General features: G+C 36.2%; 1 protein-coding gene across 13 annotated transcripts in view; it reads left to right on the forward strand.

Moving 5' to 3' along the window:
* Window positions 1-25,991, forward strand: part of NAV3 (neuron navigator 3) — a 549,850-nt gene that overhangs the window by 454,002 nt on the left and 69,857 nt on the right. The gene's annotated exons all lie outside the window — the stretch shown is intronic.

The raw sequence follows: 25,991 nt of genomic DNA on the forward strand, positions 1-25,991 counted from the left end.
CAGCTGTCCTGGGTCTGTCCCCTCCCAGCTCTTGCTGCACCCCCAGCCTGCCTGCTGGCAGGGCAGAGCGGGGAGCTGAAAAGTCCTTGGCTTAGTGTAAGCATTGCTCTGCAACAACAACAACATTGCTCTGGTAAGTGAGCTTCAAGAAATTTGACTCAGTTTCTGAAGATTTCCAGTGTGGGCAGTAGTAGCAACCTCCACAGATTCTTGGATATGCTGCAGCTATCTGGAACAACCCAGCGCAAAGGAGATAAATACTGAAGGTCAGCAATGCTTTGTGCAGTATTGGTCCTTAGTCCATAGTGGGCTTGGCTAGCACTTACAGAATCATAACTACTTCCTAGGCAAAAGCTCTATTTCTTTCACTGGCCATGGCATTGATAGAAGGGGGAACAGAATAATGTAGTGCTTTGTAAATTATATTTGTTCTCTTGAAGCTTCAGAAACATGGCAAGAACCTTCTCTGCCATGCCCCATTCTGAAAAAATTAGTCATTGGCTGTTGTCTTTCCTCCATGAAAACAGCATAAATAAATAAATAAATAAAAACCAATAAACAAACACAAAAAAAAAACACAAACAAAACAAACAAACAAAAACAACAACAAAAAAACTTCATTCATTTTGTTAAGAATTGAATTGTTAAAGGAATAAGGGTTTTGAGCTTCTCTTTCAAGAAAATAAAAGTTCATTTCTGGGTTCACAGTTGTGGCTGTGACATAGGTAATTATGATGTGAAATTTCTATCAGCACTTTTCAAGCTGCAACTTCTTGTAAACCAAAGGGAGCTCAGATTGTTTTCCGTTTTTATTTTTGTTTGTTTGTTTGATTGTTTGTTTGTTTGTTTTTTTCAAAGTGAGTGTTCCTCATAAAGCTGGCTTTGAAGTGTGTCTTCTGCTTTTCCAGCCTCTGTCCCCAACCTGCCTGTATAGTAGGTACCATTAGAGGTAGAAGCATAATGACATATATCCAAATATTCATTTAAGACTTGAAGGGAACTTCTGTAAAATGTACTAGAACAGTTTAGTGACTACCCTGTACTACACAGCTAACCAAGGCTGCCTCCCATCAGTTCCATGCTTGAGGAAAATACACAGAGGATATGAAGTATATTTTCTTCATCTCTGTCAGCTGTGATGTTTTAGGCCAATATCTTAAAAACAAAGATTATCAGTGCAATGAAAATATTTCACTCATATAGTACAGCACAGAAAAAAAAAAAAAAAAAAAAAAAAAAAAGGACAATGTAAACATAATGTAAAATAATTCCTGTATTTGAGAGGAGATTAATTAGGAGTTCTAGCTCAATTTGTAGGAGATTTTGCTGTTCATGTTACTGGTTGCTGAGAAACCACCTTGTTGTTAAATGCCAGTTTTATGTTTTTAAGAGGTAATAGTTCCTGGTGTCTTGGTTGAATTTTGCTAGGTAATAGCCCATTACAAATCCTAGGAAGGGTGAGCCTAACTTAAGTATGCCACAACTGGATTTGTAGGATTTTTATTTTAACATGTAGGTCAGCCATCAGGAAATAAATAAGCTCTAAAAAGGAAAAGGCAAGAAAAAATAAGTAGAAATAAGTAACATCATTTTAATTTTTAAAAATGAGAACTGTAATAAATCTGATAATTTTACTATTACTTCCACAGTGGTGCCCTATTTCATCTCCACATATATTTTAAAAAAAACTGTTTGTAACAGTGTCCCATAATGCAGAGATTATTCTATATGTGTGGTCAGGTCATCCTGAATGGTATGAGATTTGATTCAATAGCTGGATGCTTAAACTGTAGATTTAGTAAATTACTTTCTCTTTTCATTTGACCCTGTAGAATTCCCTCAGGAGAGATATGTAGATCAGTGTACATGTCAGAGAAAGCCTTCACTCTTTAAGGAAACTCAGTTAGACACAAATCTTACTGTGTTTCTGTGTCCTTTTCTGTTCCTGGTAAAATAAAAGTATGTTGAACAGTATGATTTTAGAAGATGTGTGTGTATTTTTGCTGTGACGGTCTCATGAGTATATCATGGGTCTGTGATATAATTAATCAGCCTAACATTTATTATATGCATTTTAGTACTTGGCTCCCTCAAAAGAGATGGAGCAGCTCCTGCACTGGGCCCCCCATGTAGTCAGCTTTCTTGTGGGTCTCCAGTGTATACTCTTCAAACAGGACTATTTGCCATTAAAAACTTCCCAAAAAAAGATTGTTAGCACACTCTAAATTTTCTTTACAGCTTGCCAGAGAGTACTCGGAATGACTTAGTACTTTCCTGAGCAATTTTTCAAAAGGAACATATGTGAAAAGGGCAGCCAGAAAGCGAGATGTTGGCCTGGCTGAATCCAGAGCAGGAGGCTCCTAGAGACACAGCAAAGTGACTTTATCGAGAACAAGCAAACTGTGCTGCTAATTATGTACCAAAGGAGAATTACCATGTGTCTCCTTAACACCTTCTAAGTTCTTCTAAAGAAAACTCCCAAGTCTGTGCACACAAGATATTAAAAGGATACTGAAGAGAACACTATTCCCAAGAGCATATGTGCCATGACAAGTACAGTGTCACATATGCCTATGGGGCTGCCTTGGCTCTCGTTAGTATGCTAGGAAAATAGAAGCATGCAACATCCTAATCCAATTCAGCCAGGATGCTCTGAAATTATTTTATAGGCTGTTGGCTGAAAATAATGCAAGTATTTCTGTTGTCTCTGTTTTTGGCATGGGTGCAATGGATTCTTTTAGTGGAATATGCTGGGCCCTTTGTTGCAGAGGACGTTCGCCAGGTGCAGAGAGAGCCCTAGGAGTCCCTGCAATTCTACTAGCAGCTCAGTGACCTAAAAACCCAGCAGAGGTGGTGTGGTTCTCTCAGCTTCATGCTCCAGGTTTTGCCAGATACTGCATGTAGCCAAACGGTCACTCAAGAACCATTTGAGATGCTCTCAATTATAAAAATCATTCTGGTAATTTCCATTTGCCCTCAGGCAATGGAAATCATGGTGTGGCCTGGAGGTATTGATGTTGTCAAGGTGCAATTGGAATGAGCGAGGGACTGTAAAGTGCAATGTATGAGCGTGTAAATTTTTAGCCAGACAAATGAGATAGAAGAAAAACTATATTAAATACTAGATAAAGGTGTGCTTATTATGCCAGAAAATATATTTATTAGCATAGTACTTCAGAGTAATTCTTTGTAGTAGCAAAACAGTACTGATTTTCTCTCTGCTGCAGTTTCTAAGTTCTCTAATACATATTTAGTTTCCAATTTGTAACAAAGTCTGTGTGACAATTCCATCAAGACTTTGTGCAAGTCCTAGGAATCAATCGGCATCACATTATGATTCAGTAAAATCCCATGAAGCTAATAGCAGAGGCACTGAAGAAATATGTAGCAGTAACTAATGAATACAAATAAATAACTGAATGTGTGGTAGGTATGTAGTGAGGTATAGTACTTGAAGTTGTAGGATCAGTGTGCTTTACACATTGTTTCACTTTATATGCTCAGATTCCTTTAATTTTCCACCAGTTGAACAAGCATAAGGCTTTTTTTGGTTACTATTTTTTTTATTATTATTGTTAATTGGCTTCTTTTTGGCAAACACAGAATAATGTCTTGGATGAGAACACACAGAATTGTTCATACATTTCCTGAAAGTTAATGTATATTAATATTTTTCCATGAAGTGGTTTTGTCTGCTGTTTTTCTCTAAAGTTTATAAAGATCTTTAATAAATAAATAAATAAATAAATAAATAACTGGTAAAGCAAGGCTTTTTTTTTAAAGCCAGATTTTTGGCAGAGTTTTTATTTCCATGGTTAAACAAGGATTTCTTAAAGGAAAGGCATTATCTCCATTATTTCTGAGTTACTACTAATTTAAAGTCATGCACCCTTCATTAATGGGTTCTTCTTCCTACTGCTAGTTTTTTCCTCTGATATTTTTATAAAAGCCTTCTATATTCCCATTTGGATAACATTACTTCACAATGCTTCTTCTCAGGCCTTATCTCTCACCTGCAAGACTCAGCTGAAGCCATCTTATTTAATTGGTTTCCTCCCCTTTTTCATTTTACAAGAAAGGACATCTTTAACCTTGGAACTTTAAGATCACAGTGGTCGTTTCTTTCTCCTTGCATTCTTCTTCTGAAGCAGTATTGAATTCCATTATACCTCCTGGGGTGTCTTTTAGGTTTGACCAGCTTTCCTGTATTCTGGTAGTGTTCTGGGGTTTTTGTTTGTATGTTGTTTTTTTTGGTTTCGGGTATTTTTTTCCCTGTTCCTTTCATTAAGATGTTTATTCTTATATTCACCTTTGATCTTTTTTTTTTTTTTTCTTTTTATAAAAGAAAGTAATATTAATCTGTAGTCCCACTTTTCTGAAGGATAGACTGTACTTCCAAATAAACTCTGATTCACCTTGATATATATTTCATTGCATGAGTTACCCAGTAGTTAGCTATAGTACTTTCTCTTACATTTTCCCATAGTCATCGCCTCATTTTAAATTTATCACCACTGCATTTTTGATGGTAGGATTATAGCTCAGTGGGATGGTACCATTCTGAAATCCAAGTTCATTGTTTCATTCCTCCCTTTCTCTCTTCAGTAAATATGAGAAAGTATTTTTGATGTCCAGTTACATGTATGAAACTTCTATTCGACCTTATGTGATTGCTCTTCCTTTTTAGGTTCAATTTCATGGTCTCGTGTCTGTCCAGTGTATCGGTTTCAACAGCCTTGTATTTTTTCCAGCTTCTCTTTCAACCTCTTATGCTGGGCTTGGCACACTCACATTCATTCTGGTACGCTTGTTTGTGTAATAGTGCACCCTGTGCTGCGAGTTTGAAGACAGGATAAATATGAAAAATGAGAAAAAGTAACAGAAAGCTGTTGTCAGTATTCAGTTTGGAAAGAAGCCTTTTACATCCTGATGAATGCTGCTGATGTGGAACATTCAAAGAAATTACTTCGGCTTTGTAGTGTGGATGGCAATAAATGAGACAGCCAAGAAGGCTGAGATATGGGAGGGGGACATCTCCTAAACTGGCTGGGGTTTTATTAATTGCAACAGGCTTCAAGTGTTTTTGCTGTTTGCATTTATGTTTGTATTTCGTTTCTGACTTGCTAGTCTGCTTTCCATCTTAAGTGTTGCCATCATCTAATAGTGTAGAGGGAAAGGATTTATTTGTAATGAGGGGCTTTTTTGTTTGTTTGTTTTTCCTCATATGTTGAAGCCATTTGAGGCCATCTCCAGCTTTATGTTAGTGACCTACCGGGAATGCTGGTTAGTGACAATCCTAGGAGTCTAACTGGAGTAGTTCATAGGCTAGAGGAGATGTACACTCTTACATCTTTCTGAAGCTTTCTAGCTGACGAAGGATTCTTTTATTTTCCTTTGTGTTTATTTTTTCATTCATTTTGGTTTGATTTTCATCTTCTCTTGTGTAACTTCAGCCAAGCAGTAGCCCTGCTTTTTGGTCCATTCTGGCTTTAACTCAAGATGACATTTATAGGAGATGAGAGTGCTTTGGGATGCTGGGGAGCAATCCATGGTCATTGGCTGCTGTTCTGGCAGTGATTTATTAAAGCAGCTCCCCTTATCTCCCTGACTGAGATTCTGGCGTGAACCCAGCTATCCAGAGGTCTTATTACCTTCTCAGCAGAAGTCTGCTGTGTCATAGACTTTGACATTCAAGTTCAAAGCTTAAGAATGATTTCATTTTTTAATATCAAAATGTGTTAGGTTCCAAATAAACTGTGTACCTTCCTTGTAGCTACCAGCCATTTTGGATGCATATTTCCCTTTGTATAATTTAAATGACAAGTTAACTTTGATTTCTCAGAAAAAAATGATGTATGTTTTGCAGTATTTTTACAAAATGATGAACGCTCCTGGGTTTAAGCCATATTCTTTGTATAGGGGTTTGGGGCTTTAGTAATTAGGAGACCTAACGGAAGAATCAGAGAACAAGGCAGGAAAATTACTGTGATGTGTGTTGTCTTTGCCTCTACATAAAAAGAACATCTTTCTACTGTTTAGCTAATACAAAATAGAAAACATTAATCTGTCTTTCAGCCCATAATTATATGAAACACAATACAGAATTGATGGAATTGGTATTAAGTAGGTATGCTCTATTTCACGCTATCTTGGTTTAATTGCTTTACCTATAAATAAATAATAAAACATAAAAACAAATATTAACTCTCAGTTGAACAGACAAGTTGGGCAAAAGTCTGAAGTTCCTCACTTAATACTATGTCACTTATTGTTTTAAATTTTCTCAGTACAGAAAATTTGCAGGGACTAAATTTTGGAAATATATATATATATATTTTCCAAGGGGGGATAAAGAAATTGATTTCTTTTTGTAGTAGGCAAATTTGCAGTAGAAGAAATCTTGGCTTTTATTTTTACCATGTCCCATCCCTAAACCATACAAGATCTGAATGAACCTAAATATTATTTTTCTGTTCTGCAGAAAGCCTATCTTGGTAAGTCACCTCTTGGGATGCTATATACAATTATATGCCAGTGGGACTGTTGGGAGGTAAAACGTATCTTTCCAAGAAGATCACAGATACATGCCTGCGTATATCCTGCCTGCATGAGTCTGTCCAAGTGGTGGGAGTGTGAACACATGTACAGACACGTGTGTCAGTGCCACTCTAGAGTGTACAGGCATGTTATTAGTGGTGGAAGCCATGGTGCTTCACAAGCTGTGCTACCTCTTTGTGCTGTCACTATCTGTGCAGTTTCCATGTTCAAAGCTGTTTGGCTTTGAATGTCACCTCGTGGGAGTTAAAAGATAAGAGGATGCAACCTTAAATGGTTGGCAATGACACAGCATGGTAAGTTTTTAGTTCTTGGAGGATAGAGCAGAAGAAGGGTCTTAGGAAGCTAACAGATAAAGGATGACACTATGAGCCGAGGGCACAAAACTACAGTAAAAACATTTTCATAGTGAGTCCACATAGGTTAAAATTAGCAAAACATTTTCTGAATATTCATCAGTCTCAATAAGCTTTTTTGGTTCCTACAGTCTGTTGAAATTGATAATTAAAAATTTACCCTGACAGTGTAGTTCAGAACTGCTAATTATTTACTAATTTTTGCTTAACAGTAACAGTGTGGTGCTGCATGTCAGAACTATTTGACATTATCTTACTGTATAAATCAGAAGTAGAAATGGAAAAAAGATGCACATTTTCATTTCCTTTTTTTTTTTTTCAGTGACAAAAGAAGGAAATATTCTATTGCTATACTTCATGTTATCAACGTTTTTAGGAATTATCCAGTATTTAATATTTATTATTATTATTATTGCTTTCACTTACATTTATTGATACTCTAAGCATCCCACCACTATGAGATTTTCCTTATTTTGGAATTAGGAAAATAGAGGGAAGAGATTATTTTTGTTGGTTTGATTATTTTTTTTATCATCAGATTACTAAGTCTGCTGGTTTCTACAGTAGTTACCCACCCTTTTAGTCTCTCAGTGTTGTTTTCCAAAACCTTACATCAATTTTTGCCTCAGAAGCATCCATATATCTGCTGTGCTTTATTTCTGCATTGGGAAAATGTATTCTTCCTATTAACTGTGATAAATCTGCCCTTTGCATCTGCTTCTCATGTTATTGATTAGGCAAACAGCTTCTGGCTGGCTTCTCATCTGCTGCTTTGCTCAGTTCTGCATCTGGTCACTACAGACTCTTCTATAATCACCCTGATTGTTTTCTCATCCTGTCCTGTCCTAAATGTCATGGAAATTGTAAACTTTCTGGGCCAAAGACTTATTTGCTTGTTGCTCCACTGCACAGACAGTATGTTCAAAGTATTTTATTTCTCAGAGATACCAATAATCAATGTTATGGTAATCACCCAAAGCAACCTTCACAAAGTTAACATCCATTGTTTAAATTCAAAACCATCACCAAATGCTATTCCTCGATGATTCAGTCATGCTCTTCTTTCAGAATACTGTTCTTTTTCCAACAGAATTCCTCCTTGAAATATCCTACTTAAAATATGAAGAAATAAAACAATGTGAAAAATTTAATTTAGGCATTTTCTACAGAGAAGGTGGGGCTGTGAAATTAAAGATTTGGATTGCACCTTTGTTGTCCATCTGTACATCTAGTGTAATTGTTGTCAACTGTTGCTGAATAGTGATTTCTGTCTGTCTGTTCTTACCTTGAATGTTTTATTTCCCTGAGTGACAATTTTATGGTCTTCCATAGCAGATTGCTTGGAAATTGCCTTTTCTTACCGGGTAGGGTTTTTATATAGATTTTCTCAAATGCAGTAATATAAAATAAAAAATGAAAACAGTAAATAGTAGAATGGAGGAAATGTAAAGAAATACATGTGAGATAGCTATCAGGAAAGCAGTCAGAACAAGCAAAACAAAATTCTTGAACTGGGAGTCAAAGGAAACAAGAAGGTAGTCTGAGTTCAATAAAACCAAAGTTCAATAAAACCAAAAACAAAGTCACCATAGAATAAGAAAAGTGATATCTTTCGTAATCTTTCTAAAATTGAATTATAAAGGTGCTTTTCTTATAGTAATATTTGTGTCCTTTTTGATAAAGCATTCCACTAATTTTCTGTAAGGCAGCAGTTAGGGTATCAATGTACAGTTAGCACTTAGTAACAATGACAGGTAGAAATGTTCCTTAATACCTTTAAAATGTGGAGTATAAAGCATCCAAGCATTTTAAAAGGAAAAGCAAGGAGAAAACTTTCAAATGATGCTCAGTTAATTCTGGAAGGTAGGAAGGCAGTATCAGCTGATTAGAGAAGTTAAATGCAGAACCATTCCATGAGAATAGGATTTATGGGGAATCAAGAAGTTATTCCTTAGTAATCCTCATGCTTTATTCAAAATATTCAAGTGTATATTATTTACCTAATCCTCATGTGTGGAGAAGAACATCTTACATTTGACAAGCAGCCAAGGTGCAGTAAAACAGAAAATGCCAAGCATCTTGCTGCTTCTCAGTAGTACTGCTCCTTTGCATTTACTATAGTTTTTTTTTAGAAAAAAAAAAAAAAAAAGCTATTTAGTAAAGTTCTCAATAGCCCCTCTCACTGATAGTTAATTTCTGTAATAAAATTACTAAGAGACCTCCCAGATTATACTCTTGATTTCAATAGGATCTACCAAATAAAAACTCCAGAAGAACTCCTTGTCTAATCAAGAGATGAATCTCCTGACTCACTTTATCATATTATACAAGTGTACATGATTTACCTATGAACACTAACCCCCCGCTCATATTGTAATAAACGCTTTGCTAAGTGTATATATATATATATAACTGAAATGAGATTTATCAATTTCAACATTCTTTTTGGCACATAAAACAAGAGGAAATAGGAGAATTGCAGTATTCTGAAGGGATTGTTCTCACTGATAATGTTTTTAATATCCACATTACTGTTAATATATCGTTAAGTTAATGGAAATGTTATTCATGAAAAATGTTCACTGTATTAGCAGAAAATGTTTAAGAATGTGTTCATCCATCAAATATCTGAACATCAAATTAAATGAGAGCACTTCACAGTAAACTTGAAAACAATGAGATTCAAGTTCAGTAAAATAATTCAACCTAAATTAAAACGATAATTTTTCAGGGTGCTGTTTTCAGATTCCATTTTTCTGCAGGCACATTCTTGAAAATAACTGCCACCACTTCTTTAAAATCTTTCCTCTTAATCAATATTTTTTACAGCAGTAGAGATTAGGTTATTCATTGTAGTGACAACAATGTCAATGAACTCATTCAGCCTTAATGATTTGGTGCTGGCAGCAGCTACTAATTCTGCTTACTACAAGATCAAAGGTTTTTGTACAGTGGTTGTTGGGATGGCTGACAGGGTGGTTAGTGCTGCTGAGCCCTGTAGGAAAAGGTCACTGCAGCAGTACACATGGGAGGTTTGTCACTGGGAGAGGTGAAACCTACAAAGAGAGGTTTGGACTTGAGCAAACTAGTCATTGGCAGGTGTAAGTAGGATTTGCTTATTGTGTACTGCTTATCTTTGCCTACCAACACTGCTTTGGGCTTCTAATCATGACTGCCAGCCAGCTGTCACCTCTGCAGAGTTGTCAGCTCCTCTCCTGCCTGCTCCCTGTGTTATTTGTTGGTGACATTTCCAAAAGGAAAATCTTGAGCGAGAATGGCACTGCTGGTTTAGAAGGTGAAACTGGAAGACCTTTATCTACTGACAGAGGTTTTTATGCTATGGAAAGCTCCTTTAGGTTTTTATTCTATTTTTGAATTTGCATACAGTATTCTGCACTTATCTATATCTCACTGAGAAATCCTGTTCAATGCAAGCAAATTTTGCATCTTGTTTAAATGGGAGTAATTGCTTTCAGCCATGAATTATTACATGTTGGCGTGCAAGTTCTCTAAAGATTCGTAGAAAAGTATAGCATATAGTGGTCTTAAGAGACAATTTCGCTTACTTGCACTAGTTAATACTGGCTATGAAATATTGCTTGCCTGCAAAATGATGGCTCAGCAGTTCATAGCGAAATGTCATGCCATTTCAAGACTTATCTTTCACAGTGCTACATGCTGAAAAATCACTAGGCTGTATATTGAACCCTACATATACGATATTTTATGTAAATGGCAGTGAATGAGAATGTTACTGTTTGCAAAATGGCAACTGAATTGTAAGAAGTGATTGACAGCTTCTTACTTACATTTAACAGTACCGAGTCTATCAAGCCTCATCCACAGCTGCATTAAGGGTGCTAGCGGAATTTGGTAAACTGGTAGTCTGGATCCACTTAATATGAGTAACTTCATTTAATACTGTGCTAGATTCTTCTGTCCAGGTTATATTTTTCTTACACCAACTTCATGCTATGTTATCTTTTCTATCATTCAGAAAGTCCAGAATTTGGATTTTTCATTAGTTCTGTAAGGTGCTGTATTACTGCAGTACTTTGTAATGTGAAATAGAAACTTTCTTAATAGCTTGGAGAGTAATTGAAGATTGTTACAGATGTTTCTTCCCAGTCCCAAACCTAAACTTCAGGGTAAAGAGTGCCCCCACACCTGTTTAAGGCATGCATCTGAAACATCAATTGATTTTAATGGCATTGCAAATACATATGACATATATATATTTTGCAGATTGTAACAGGAGCCCTTAGGACTTGTACACAGCTTCTGAATCAGTTTAACTATATAGTCAGTTTAGGAACTAGTCTATTTAAGCATTTTGGTGGATCCATATATATTCCACTACAGAACAATACTGCTTATTTCAGGTGGGAAGATCCAGTTTTGAAAAGGTAATTCAGTGTTTATACCTGTTTGTCACCCAACTGTTTTGCACGGAGCACTTAATAGTTATTACAAAAGATAGAGAAAACCAAATAACTAGTTTGAAGAGCTGGGAGGCAATGAATTTAGGTTTGGGACATGAATATTCATCAGATCTAGCTCACCTAAAATCATCAAGCACAACCTTTCTATGGGTAAAGCTGTCAAGGTTGATGTACTGTGCACGCATAACCTGACTTAGAAATTATTAACTTTGAAATGGAAGAATCTTTTCAAGCAGCATTAAGCAGAACATTTTACCAGTTTCCCATTATTATTATTTTTTCCCAGTATTTGTAAAGTTCATTGATTTCAGAGAAATGAAAAGCAGCAGTGTGTAAAAGAGAGAGACAGTACTCTGGAGTAAGGCAACTCCTCGCCCTCCAAACTTTAGAAATAAAAAGAAGAAAAAAAATGCATTCAGCTAATGTAAAGGGGTAAATTAATCTGTCTGTTGTGTGGGAGTGCTAGATAGAAGTAAAGCAATAGAAGTCCTTCCTGCTTTCCCTGCTCAGCTGCATTATTTGCTATAATTTTAGGCAGACTGTCTCTCAACAGATTGAAGGGTGTGCAATATCTTGGGAAAATCAGATCATTTAATCATGTCCTTAACTGCCTAAGTGTCATATTTTTAAGCACCTAAGCTTGAGAACTTTGGTCTCTACCCAAATCCTACACATCATAAAGAAAAGCGATGCCACATAACATCATCTAACTTGGTTTTTTTTTTGAATCACTCTGAAATAAATGCTGAAAACACTGTAAGTTATGGTTTAATAATAATGGAAATCTCCTTTCTCCAAGGGAAAGTCCTAGGACAATCCTAATCCTAGGACAAGGATGTTTAGGGGTGATTTATACCTCAGAACATGATGTTTCCTATGTTTATTCTAATATAAAAATATTCCCTGTATTCTTACAAATTCATAATTCCTTTAAAAACACTAGCTAGGCTTTGGCGTTTAATTGTGCACTACTTTATGAACTATACTTCTTTTTTTTTTCCATTGTTGCTTTTTAATTTCATACTTATTTTGTCAAGCCAGTTTAGATCTCAATTTGTTTCATTTCTTCCCTGAGAGATTTGTGCTTTTGCAAGTACTCCCAAGCAAGGGATTTTAAAATAAATGAGTTTCAGCAACACTACTATAAATAAAATAGTGAAGATTTCCTTCAAACTCTGGTAGAGTTTGTCTATTACACAAACAAATAAAAAGTCAGCCAAAAAGATACGTTAGGAAAAACTAAACTGAAGTACTTGGTAAGGTAAAAGAATGAAAGAATGCAAAATAGAGAATCAAATATCTTTAGATGTCAGATTGTTATTTATTTATTTATTTATGTACAAGCAAATGTCTGTCCTGACTTCTACTAGCAGATTATTTTGGTAGTGGGAAGGAAGAAAGACGCAATGAGATGGACTCATGCTGCATAATCTAGGGAAGAGCCTTTAATACCTTGTTTATTTTACAAGGTTGCACACTCCAAAATTCCCAAGTGTAAGCCATCACATTTGACAGATTTGAGTATGACCAGAGGCCTGAACCAGCAGCCTGTCATGTTCAACTATGCCAAATGCTTTTAATAGCAATGTTGGAGGAAGAGAGCAGAGGCCAAGCAGCTCATTGGTCTCAGGAGGCTCCAAGACATTGCTGTGTTACAGGCAGACCATGGCCAACTGCAAGCCATATCTTAATACAAGGAGGGACAAAGCAACCTTACATTTCCTCAAATAAAATGCTTGAATAAGTGAATTTAAAAAAGCAATAGGGTGTTGGAATCTGCCTTTTTGTCCTAAGAAGCGGGAATCCTGTGATGTTTTTTGCACATATCTATAGCAGTCTATTTTCTCTTTTCTGTATGTGGAAACAGCTGCTGACATCTTTACCTGGTCTAGACTTTACCTTGTAAAAGTCTATTTGAAGGCTCCTGCAACAGGCTTTGGATTTAGGCTTTGGTTTAGGACCATCTAGTGCTTCTTCACAAGCACTAATTACAGTTATGTTTTGGCTCAACACCTATGTTTCTGAAGAAGGAACCTGAGGCCAAAAGCAAGCATATGCTTATTCCACTGCATCAAGTCCATCAGCAGGGGAAAATCACCAGTACCAAGCGAGGGAAAGGACACATACCATGCTTAACTGGTGAATTTAGAGTACTCCGTAGCTACTTTGCTTTGAAGAAGTATGTATACATTCTCTCCAGTCTCCAGTTTTTATATAGCTATAGAAAATAAATCTTTAACTCATTTTACTATCAGGTTTGTAACAGTCACCTGTGTCTAAATTTCTCATGATCATAAAATTAAAATGGGGTTACTTGAGTACTACCTGATGTTCCTAGCAAATCATTCAAACTGCTCTGCTAGATGTAATGGAAACATTAAGAGGTGCCAACTGAAAAGCAGAGCTTTGAAAGAAGGATGAGAGAACAAGGGTCTTTATTAAGCTAGTGAGCTAGCAAAAAGTGGAGGAAGGTCAGAGGTCTGACTCTGTTCTGTTTTTCTACTTCTTTGGAAAAAGTCACAAAACATCAAGATGATTGAAGAATTGCCTCCATGATACTGCTGTGCCTTTGCAGGGACTGAAGCAATGTAGTCAAGAAAAGGGAGCAACGTTTTTGGCAAGGGTCTCTTCTGGACAAGGGAAAAGGGTAGTCTTGGTTTATTTGTTAACAATTAAATACTTGAATAAAAGTTACTCCTCTCATAGTTGTTCCTATCATATTTTTAAGAAAATACATTAGCACAATGGTCTTGATTGCTACCAAATATAAGGTTAGGTGTCTCTTACTGTATTCCTTCAAGACCATTTTGTGCCATTTTGTGACAATGTGTTTATCCCAGTTACCCTGTACCTTTCCTGGGTGTTGAAATTTTAGAGCTTACACTTGAAATTTAATACTTTTTATAAGGGAAAAAACAGTTGCTATTATACACATTGATTATCTCTAGAAGAGCTGTGATCAGTAGCAGTACATACTGTATGTGTTGGGTTTTTTTAAGAAATAAGTTTCCAGCCTTCCATAAATTTTTCTCTCTATTGCAATAGCCTCTGCCCTTTAATATCCCCTGCCTCTGAAAATTTAATCTGGTCTGACAGAGAGCAAAGATTGTCTGAATTCTGGGTTCAATGGGAGAGAACAGGTCAAATACAGGTGAAAAGTAAGCATACAAAGCACTTGTGTAAAGACACTGTTTTTTCTCTGCTAGAGTTGCATGGGAGACACTCATCGCTTCAGGCCATGTGCCACTGTCTGTAGTGCCCTTTGTCTCATCTGCCTGTGCCTAGGGTAGAGACAGCACGGCAATTTGATTCTCCAAATTCTCTGTTCCTTGCTAATGTTTAGAGCTCTGACCTTTGTAGGTAACATCCATCCTGTTTTCATGCAGGATGTGAGTGTTGGCATCCCTCCTCACTGCAATCCATCATATTTCCACAATCTTCTGCTGTCTGGTCTTTTGATGTCGTTCTTGCATTCTAATTATTTCTGCAACATCACAGAGTATTTTCATTCCCAGTTCTCTTTGCAGGAAGTAAAGAGGATGACAGTCCTTTTTGTTCTGTTTGCAGCAGAACTGCAGGCTTTATGCCCATTTCAATTCCCCACTTTCATAGTTTTCCTGGACTTATTTGGGCTTTTTTTTGGAGTGGTAATAATGAATAGAAATCTTGCTTTTTGTATTACTAAAGTTATTTACAAGTTCACACAATCACAAGGATAAGTTGCACTGATGTATCTTGATTGCAACCCCTGCAATTTCAACCACAATGTAGTCATCAGTCTGGGGAGAGTTTTAACCTGGCTCTGATGTGATCTCTCCTACACAGTGAAGTGAGCTGGCTGGAGGAGACCAGCCAGCAGTGCCCTGCAGGTAACTCTGTCCTGGGCAAGATGTGGTAGGCCTGGCACATATGGTCTAGTGGGTTGACAAAGTACGTCAAGTGCCAAAGTCTCCTTCATTCACTGTTTGTATCTGCTGCTATCATTGACATGGCTGCCCAGGCTACCACGCATACAGCTGTGGTGGGCCGTGGCGGGCCAGTCAGAAGGCTTTTATCAGCACTTCTCATTTTCTTCCATCACCAAATCCACTTTCTGCCCCTTGGTGCTGATCTCAGTGCACATCCTAGTCACCCCAGTTTCCCTGAGAAAAGTCTACATCCAAATTAATTAAAAACATGCTAGATCCTGACAAGTTAGGGAAGTACTCTCTAGCAGTAATTTAATAATAATAATAATAATAATATATATATGACATATCTACAGGAGTATCATTTATTATTTTTCTCCTTCTGAAGATGCTTAGAAAGCAGAGACTGAGAGGGTTCCCCTTTTCAAAACCAGCAATCCAAACCATGCTGACAAGCTGTGTCAAGAGTACCATGAATTCATGAGTACCATTTTTTCTCTTTCAGTTGATCTGGCAATAACAGTAGTTTTGCTACTTTGTCCATTTGAAAGAGAGAACTCATATTGAAATACATTACTGCATCACCTTTTTGGCTGAAAGAGAGGGGAGGGAGTGATTGCTTTTAATGGGCTATTTCTCTGAACTTCAGGTTGAAAACAACCTTCTGTTATTCAGAAGAAGGACTTTAACCTTCCAAAGGGTTTGGGTTCTTATTTTTTCAAAGGGAATTTTTTACTATACAGAATACAGAAATGCCTCCAGGAAACATCTGCCACTGTACTACATGACACTCTAACTAGAAAGAATGCAGAAAAGTTTAGGATGCATAAAATATCATAATAAGTTATTGTTGGTTGCCCTTCTCTATAGATTTTATCAAAAACTGCCCTTTCCTGTTAAGGGAACTTTTGGTATTGTGGCTCTTGTTTTACATTAACTTGAGTGTTTTTTTTTGTTTGTTTGTTTTTTCATTTGCTTGCTTTTAAATTGTTGAAAGATATATTGAAATATATTTCATTTAATAAAAATATATATCTTTTTAAAGTTTTATTTCAAGCATCTGTTTTTATATTCTACATTATTTTCATATCTATACTTTTTTTCCTATGACTAGTATATGGTAAAATATTTCACTGAAGCTGAATCTAGAAAAGGGTGGTTTTGTTCAGTGTTAAGTGAAGTTTTCCATAATGATTTGGAACATCAGTAAAATAAATTGAAACATCTGAAATCTAAGATCTGAAAAGAATTTTTGCAGTCTCCTACTATACCTGTTTTCTCAGTGAAAAAGATGTACTATTTCTGACTAATATAAGTACAGAGTGAAATTTCAAAATGAGTTCCTGAATCAAAATTGAGCAAATCTGGCTTTTTAAAATATTGTGAAATGTTTCTATTTCTATTAGCATTGCAGTACTTTATCAAATATGTTTTATTAGAAATTCCCAGCTAGCTCTTTATCTAAATACATTAATGATATTTTGCCCTGTCAAATTCCAGAATCCTGGTCTGCACCTTACTTCCTACAGCCCTCTCTTCTCCAGACTCCTAAAAATTGGATAGAGATTAGGTTGAATCCTGAGGTAATTGTTCCATAAATGAGCTCCCTCATTGGCAATATGATAAGAACATGGCAAAGGAACTTTTTAAGAGTTTAAGAGACCAACAGATATTGGGTATCACTCACATATGTATAAAAATATGTATGTTTGGAAATTTTAAGAGATAGAATTGGTCCCAAATGTGATCTCAGAGCAGCAAAGATATTATGGATCAATGGCTGCTATTATTGGTTATGTGAAAGGAGACAATATAACATGAGGCACAACTGAATAATATTTAAAATTGATGTAAAAGTCTGGCATATGACAGAATTAAAGATAACATTAAACTCTTCAAATAAAATTTATCTAAAGCTAACCGATTTCAATAACCTGGATGCCTTAATAGCTCTTTACTACAGAGAGAGAAAATCTTAAACAATTGGGGAATGGAAACAATATCAAATAAATGCTGAGATGACTGAACATCTGCAAATAAGAATCATGCTTCTGGAATCTATGTTTTCTTAATACAGCAGCCTGACCTTCATGGAGGAAAAAGAGTCTAGAAAGAAATAAAAATCATGAGAAAAAACAAACAAACAAACAAACAAAAAAAAACTCCAAATCTCAAAAATGAGTAAAAACGTTCCATAAACCTTTTATTAAAAACAGAATTAACAAAAGAAATGCCTATACTGGATTAATATATATTATGTATAGAGAGAGACAGAGATTTTTCTGGGAACAGGAAATGTTAAGCAGTCTGGCTTTGTGTGAAGAATCGTGCACATCTGGTATAATTAATTCACACTGCACATTTCCTCTTAGAGAGCCTTTTACTCTCTCTGTCTTCATATGGTTCCCTATTTTCATGTGAGTTACAAACTACAATGGTTTTGAGCTGTTATGTTTTCTGCAAAGTTTAATTAAAATCAGCCAGCAGTTATGACCAGCCAGCAGTGATGAGACTGAAGACCAGCCAGCAGTGATGAGCCTGAAGACCAGGTGTGCACAGAGCATGAACATTTAAGTCTTTGTTGCTAAAATGCTAAAAATCAGGTCATGCAGAAAGAAAGAGAAAGTCCATTTCTCCTTCATACTAAAGCAGTCTTTACTCAGCAAAACCCAGGAAAAGAGCAATAAGTATGAGAGACAGGCTTGACAAACAAAAATGGGAAAGAAGCAGCTTTGTGTTCAGCTTTCCTTGTTGTTTGTTAGGCAGATTGTTGTCATAATTCTGGCTATAATCATGTAAGCCCATTAGGCTTCAGATAATAGGCTTACTCTCTTATCTGAAAATATTTGTGCGGATCAAAAGCCCCTTTAGGCACCAACCTAGAAGCTTTTCCCACAGTTACAATTTGTTGCTTAACTCAACAAGCCAACACCCTTTCAAAATGTCACTGTCTTGAGACATGTAGGGGAAAACTACATTGAATGTAGGAAGGTGCCCGTTGCTTCCAACTTTCCAGGTAAAATTCACCCCATACTTTCAGAAGTGTTGCATTTCCAACTGTGCTTTCCTCATGCCAGTAGGAAAGCAGACTACGAGGGAGTGCTGCACAGAGGTGACAAAGAGAGGAGATGTCCAGCACTAAGATATTACTTGAACGAAATTACAAACAAAATGTAATGCTTGTCATCCTCTGCAAAGAACTATGCGGGGTTACAAATGCCTGTCCCAAGCCAGAAATAATTCCCAACCTTGCTTTGCCCCAACAGCAAATCTGCATAAAAAAGCTGTTTTTAAGTGTTGATATTTCATGGAGTTTTATAGGATGAATATCATGACAAAATAAACAGATATTTATCTCTCGTCATTCTACTAACATAGTTATGTGTGTTTTTTCTTCAGATTGAATTTAGTCAATTATTAACAAGAAAAATAAATCCCTCCATTCTGTACATAAGCAAAACCAGGATAGATATAACAGATATTCTTAAATGTGATAGACTGCACAGAGAGGAGGTTACCAGTAAATCAGGTCTCTAACATCAGCCAAATGATTACTGGGAAGGGTAAATCCTCTGAACAATTATCAGGAGGATCTGTTTGGTTTCCTCATGTACTTTAAAGACAAGGTTCAGTAAAGATCTTTGATTTTTTCTCAGCACTTTCCCACCCAGCTGAACCTGTGACTGGCAGTTTACAAAGGTGAATGGCAAATTGGTCTTCTCTCAGGGTGTTTAAGGTTTCAGTAGAATTTTCCATCACATATTAATATGGATCCCATGAGATATGTTTTTAAGCTTGTGGGATCTCATTTGTCTTAATTCGGAGGGGGGCGGGGGGGGGGGGGGGGGGATGGGAGGGGGATGCAAAGAGGCCTTATACAAAGAACGACATTTTTACTTCTTGACTAGGTAGCAAGGAATAAAGTTGCTTTTATATTTTCTGAAGAACCACAAAGGCACTGTAAATTGCTTATTTATGTCCATTCAACTGATGTTAATTAACTTGTCTGAATCTGCATTTTAAAAATTTAAACATATCTTGGATCCAAACAGTGTATTAAAAGCATAACAAACAGCAGCGGAAAGATAAAACCATCAAAAGCTTTTCTCCCTTTGTTTGCTATGATATTGTCAACAGTTCTTGTTAGAATTACTTCCTTGCATCTTGCTTCAGCCCTATATTACTCTTTTCCATAAGCTGTTTGAAATGTAATTAAAAAAGGATGTTGTTTATCTGCCTCATGAAAAAAAAAAAAAGGATTTTTTTTTTTTTAAAAAAAAAAGACTGTACATTCCAGGAAAAATATATATATATATCTTTTTTTTTTTTTTTTTTTTTTTGAGTTGGATATTTTTTATTTTATTGCAGTAACACTTGCCTAAATTCTATTTTGCAAAGTTCCTTTGTTGATACATTCTGATAGGAATTTGGAACTAGTTAATGATTTTCTGTTGTCCCTATCATGTCATATTAAGTATTATATTCAGAAATAAGTACAAAGCAGCAACGTTTCTGGGAAACACTTATTCAGGTCCTGCGTATTCAGGTTCTACAAGGTATATATATAATTATCCTGAGAAATATAAATCTTCCATCAATTCATTTTTCTTCCTGCAGGCTCTAAAACCAAATTAGTTCTTAAAGCACTTATTAAATGCTTGGAAGAAGAAATATGGAAATACACTGACCTTGCAAAAAAATGCATTTTGCTCTAATTGTGCTCTTGGGTTATGGTGGGATAGAATTTTCTGACTTTATCTTCTGGATTTTTTTTGAACATGAAATAAAAATCCTTCCAAAGTGATGCTGCATGAAAGCAGATCAATAAATGCATTTTTATCCTTTCTAATTGTAAACATTTTTCCTTAGAATATGCTAAATAAATGCATTTTGAAAGGAACATGACACTATTTTCTATCAGTGAACCCAAATTAATTCAGGATTAACGCTTCAGTAGTTGCCTTGTTTGGATATGGCAGGTAATGCATTACACTTGCTGAGGAAAAGGCAGTGAAGTATGAGTCCAACTCACTACATTTTTTTATTATTATTTTTTTATTTTTTTTAGCTTTGAAGATAGAATAGCTATAATGAAATTTATAGCCCCAGTAAGCTTCTGGTTTGATTCAGGGTCTGGGTTTTTGCTCTGGCAGCCTGTGGCTTGAAATAAAGTATTGATTTTATGAACTCTGTGCCATCTTGAATCTGTCGGTGAAGGGTCAGTGTAGCTATTTTAAGAATAATGAACAGCTGAGCTCACAGTAAAAGATTTAAAATGGATTAATTCATGATGAATTGAACTTTGAACGAGAAAGTTTGCCAGCTGATATATTGGCATGCTAGTGAGGAGTTGCTTTGAGTAAAACAGTCCAATTATTTTCTTATCTTTTCTTCTTAATGAGCTGAGATCATTTCTGTTCTCAAAAGTCTATTAAGGGAGTAGATATAAAGTGTTTATTTTAGGCTGAATCTTGCCTTACTCTCCTGAAATGGGTTGAAATATGGGCATCATAAAGGACGATGGTTCATGGCAGCAGCCTGGACTGCATGTTAATATCCATTTACTGGTGCATGGTAGAAAAGCAATGTGCGCCTCCATGTTATGGAGGCTGATTTATGCGTTGTTTTCCCTGCTTTATGGATTTAAGTGTATGGCATGGACTGATGGTAAATAAGTTCTGTCTTCCTTTTACAGGGCTAAACTTGTACAAGTAGTGTAGGGAAAGATGTACTGAGTTCAAGTTTTTTTCTCTGGACATCTGGGTTAAGTCATATCATTCATATACTTTCAGACTTTTCCACTAACCCACTGGATGTACCTGACTAACTAGTGGATTAAATGCCAACCTTTGATTCCTTAAGTCACATGCAATGTAGATACCTTGAGCATCAGTAACACAGATCTTTTTACACTGTTGCACTGTTGGTAGCCACTCACTCCACAGGTGGCTAGATTTTGGGATTTTCCCTTTTTTTTTTTTTTTTTTTACTCTTTTTTTTTTTTTTTTTTTAGGGCACTATTGTCTAATTTAAGTAACTATCCAGTGTATGTGCCCTGATCTCAGACGCTGCAGTGGAACAGTGTACTAGCAACCTATTTGGCAAACATAGAAGTAGGTTATACAAATGAAAGCAATTGTTCATAATTCATTTCTCATAGCTATGCTATTTGTATGAATTATTGTGTAGAATCATCCAGTGGCTCTTAGAGAGAGGCATGGAGACCTCCATCATCTTTGGTTTCAGTTATATAAATCAGCCAGCTGTGTGTAGCCAAAGAAAGGGCATAACACCTCACTGCTCACAGAATCACAAAATCACAGAATGTCTGAAATTGGAAGGGCCCTCTGGAGGTAACCTGATCCAACCCCATGTGCAAGCAGGGCCACCTAGAGCAGGCTGACAGGACGGTGTCCAGGTGTCTTATGAAGATCTTCAAGGAAGAAGACTCCATAACCTCTCAGGACAACCTGTGCCAGTGATCTGGCACCTTCATGTAAAAAATGCTTCCTGATATTCAGAGGGAACTTCTTGTGTTCCATTTTGTGTCCATTGTCTTTTGTCCTGTTGCTGAACACAGATGAGAAGAGTCCAGGTCTTTCCGCTTTTCACCCTTTCTTCAGAAATCTATACACATTGGTAAGATGCCCCCTGAGCCTCCCTTTCTCCAGGCTGAACAGTCCCAGCTCTCTCATCCTTTCCTTATAGGAGAGATGCTCCAGTCACTTCATCATCTTTGGTGTCATCCACTGGACTTTCTAGTAGATCTATGTCTCTCTTATACAGTGTTGTACTCTTTCATACTCTGTTACTCACCCTCAATCTCTCTTAGTGTGGATTCATAGATCCTCAAACACACAAATGGAAACACTCTAAATTCAGGAGTTAAGTTTCCTTTTATTCCTGAGTTTTACCTTTCTATCACGATCTCAGATCTTTGCTTTATCCTCTAAGATCATTTCCCCCAACTGCAGAAACACACATGGGCACTGTTTTACTTATACCCACTATGATAATGAACAATTTAGAAGTATTTAAAGGCCTTCTGCCACATTTTGAAAACACAAAGTTGCTCTAAAAATCAAGTAGAGGTAGTTTTGCTAAATGAGTTTTTGCAGAGTCCCTGGATCCCATATCCATATATTATGACCTCTACTTAGGTCTCTGAGGATATGTGAATTCCTCTTGCATTAGCAAGTATGTGACTAAGGATTTCTCATTCCTAAGGAAGACATGCCAGGATCTTAGGTCTAGTATTATGCAGCAGCTCCTGCTTCTGCTTGCAAAAATCAGTAATGAACCAAAGAAAAAAGAATTGAGCAACTTGTTGAACTGTTCCAAAGGCTGGGTGCACTGAAGCAACTAGACTTTTCTAGCAAATTTGATAGCACATTGATTGGAGTCTTGCTGCCTTCATATGTCTGATGATCTGCTTGTGAAAAGCTCTTTTATTTGCACATGAAGGCCACTTTTACTGGAGGCAATCTCAAACATTGATGAAATATACCACTGTTGAAACAAATTCAGGCATTGACTCAGCTTATCATTATGGTGGACTTCTTTGAGAGGGCTAGTTTAAGGAAAGTGCTGAAAATAGAAATGGGAAGGGTGGAAGGAACAATCATTGTGGTTGTGCCCTCCACTGTGTCTTGTCTGCAATTAAGAGACTGCTTTGATTTTCTACAAGTATTTTAAAAGGAGAATAGTTTTTTGTATCCATGGAGGGAGCTAACAGTTTTTTAGTACTACTTCTTCTTATCATTTACCTTCAGTATTCATCTCCTACCTAACTGCATTTTGTACTTTCAGCCACCCCTGAAAACATCCAGAAAAAATTGTTGCAGGTTTCTGCGGGCCTTCATTATGTAGGGTAAAATAAAGTATATTTCTGGATTGTGTCATTGCTTCTCTGCCTGGAGATCTGTTGCTTATCCACCTGTTGTGTAAAATAGTGTCTTATCCCATATAAAATATTTCTTATTTGGTTCATGTACTTCAGTGTATGAAAATTGGATTTTAAGTTCACAGAGAGGACATCTTATGAGCACTAAATTAATGAAGCTTTTCTAGAGAACAAAAAATAGGATGTGGTTATGTTATCATAAACTGTTACATGCATTCGCAATGAGAGTAGTGGCTGCTTGATTACTGGCTTGCTCTCAGTTTGCTGATTGGAACCCTGGACCTCAGCAGCTCACAGCAGGTTGAGATGAGCTGAGCTGAGCTGAGCTGAGCTGCCACGCGTCTAGGTGGAATAGAGGCTTTGGGCTCTTAGATGAAAAAATGCTGAAAAGTCTCTGCCAGGCATATGCAAAGAGTGATTTTGAAGAGATTTATAAATTAGACAGATTTGAGATGATTCCTCCCAGAAACAGCAAAAAGTACATCCTTGATGTGAAGATTACGGCTTGCTAAATTTCAAGGCTCTTCTCCACTTCCTCTTGAGGGTTCCTCAAAGAACAGGTTTCCAGAACTTGTCAAAACAAGGCATTTTTCTCGTAGCCTCAGTCTCCTAGATACCAAAACTGCATTTGCTGACATCTTTTTTTTTTAAAAGAAATCAACCCAAGGCTAATACCCAACAATAACAGAAAACAGGTTTTGCCAAAGTTCTAAGTAGCTAAAATGTGTTTTGATAAAGGAAAACAGCATCAGGCATTAATAAACAGCAGTGCTAACCTTACTTGTCATAAACAGTGTAGGGTGCATGAAAAAGAGATAAGTGAAAGATAAATCTTAGCCAGTATATTAAAAGCCTATGTTAAGTCCCTTAGGTGGTCTGACAATAAATAATGACAATATTATTTTGATGAGGGTTAGGAGGAACAAGAAAGAAAATTATAGTGAGAATTTGCTAAAGACTACCAAGAATGGGTTTTCAATCTCAAGGTGATGTGCATATAATCTTACCAGATTTTCTATCTTAAAGGAGAAATTAATATGCATGTGGTGTTCCAAATCATAAATGAGGCATCTTCATTATTCAGAAAATATATTAACTTGTCTGATAGCAACTATACTATCTAGAGACAGGAAAAAAGGTCTGAAAAGGTAGAAATGGTGTGTGACAAAAGCAAAGAGATTTAACTGCATGACCACGTTAAAACAACTCTGGACAATGCACTAAAATAAGCACAGTACAATGATCTTTATTTCCTAGTGATATTTTTTGTTGTAGTTTTCATTTTTTACTATATGTTATCAAAAGGACAATTAAAAAGATTGTGTCAAGTAAGAATCACAGAATCACAGAATCAGTCCCTCTAATAATAGTCCTTAGAAAAATGACATACAGAAAAGAAAGCAATTTGGGATATTCTCATTTTTACAGTCATATTGTATTATTATGCATTTGTATTAAATATATAAATTATTAGAAATCTGGGGGGGTGAAAGGCCTCACATTTAGAAAAAATTTTGACCACTTATCATCAGAGAAAAAATTACAGACAAATATAGTTATGGCGCTGAAAGGTCAGTTGTGGAAGTGTAAAAGTAATCTTCTATGTATCTTACAAGATGGCCATGAGTGTTGCCAGAACCTACTACTAAGCCACTGGTGAGTGAAGTGTGATGAGTGTGAAACACAACAAACATATAATAGAATGGAATCATAGTCATTTTTGTCTGGCAACTTCAGTTGTAGAGAACAAATGTCATGTTTATCTTTTATGACTCAGATGAACTATTTCAGAATTTAGAAAATTTGAATCTTCTTACTGAGAAAAATGAGCATAAGTGAAGTAGCAAACAATAAAATAAAATAAAATAAAGTAAAATAAAATAAAATAGTGAACAAACATGTGCAAGACGAATTAAATGTTGATCTTTGTTCCCAGGGCATTAGACTCAGGAAACTGATGGACAAGTATTAATCAACATGAATGTCATACATTAGAAATTCATGTTGCTTGTGCAAGTGCCCAATACTGTCTGATCTGTCTTATGATTGTTTCCTTTTTTATTTTATTAATGAAGGGATATTATATTTTCTAAAACCAACCTGCATTTTAAAATATCTATTTTCTTATCGGTCTTTAAGGTTCTTGGTCTTAATAGTTATACAAGGTATATTATTCTGTGGTGCATACCATTTGAATCTGGCATTTAACATCACTGAAATTCCATATCACATTAGACAGGGAAAAATGTGGACAGTATAAATAACTAGTGACTGAGAGAAGGTTCTTAGGTGCATGTGGGCAATATATAAGGTTTGATATTGTAATTGTTTAGATATGAAATTGCATTTTAAAATCACTTGCATGTATATTACCTGGCAATGTTGCAGAAGTTGTATTTATTTCTAGTCATTGTACTCAACAGAAGAAATTGGAGCACTGTAATATATTCTTGCCCTCTGAAATACATTTACCTTGTCAATCGAGTGGCTTGTAATGTGATTTTCTACTGCTCACAAAACCAAAGTAATGCTTGCTGCAGTTGCTATGATACAAGACTAGTGCACTGAACTTTCTGGTGCAGCACAGCACACATTTTGTAGCATACAGTTCCCTGTCACTGCTGTTAGGCCTTACATGAACAAGTAAATTTAACCTCACAAAACAATATTCACAGATATTTTCCTAGTTTGCTCTGAACGACTGGTAGTAACAGTACTCAGCTTTAAACAAACTGTAGGACTGAATTTTAGATTTAAGGGGGAATTGCAGAATCTGACCTTAAAGGTGGCCCATGACATAGGTTACAGCCCAACAAGGTGTTCTCTC

Source organism: Oxyura jamaicensis, chromosome 1 (genome assembly GCF_011077185.1).
Source record: "Oxyura jamaicensis isolate SHBP4307 breed ruddy duck chromosome 1, BPBGC_Ojam_1.0, whole genome shotgun sequence".
Lineage (NCBI taxonomy): Eukaryota > Metazoa > Chordata > Aves > Anseriformes > Anatidae > Oxyura > Oxyura jamaicensis.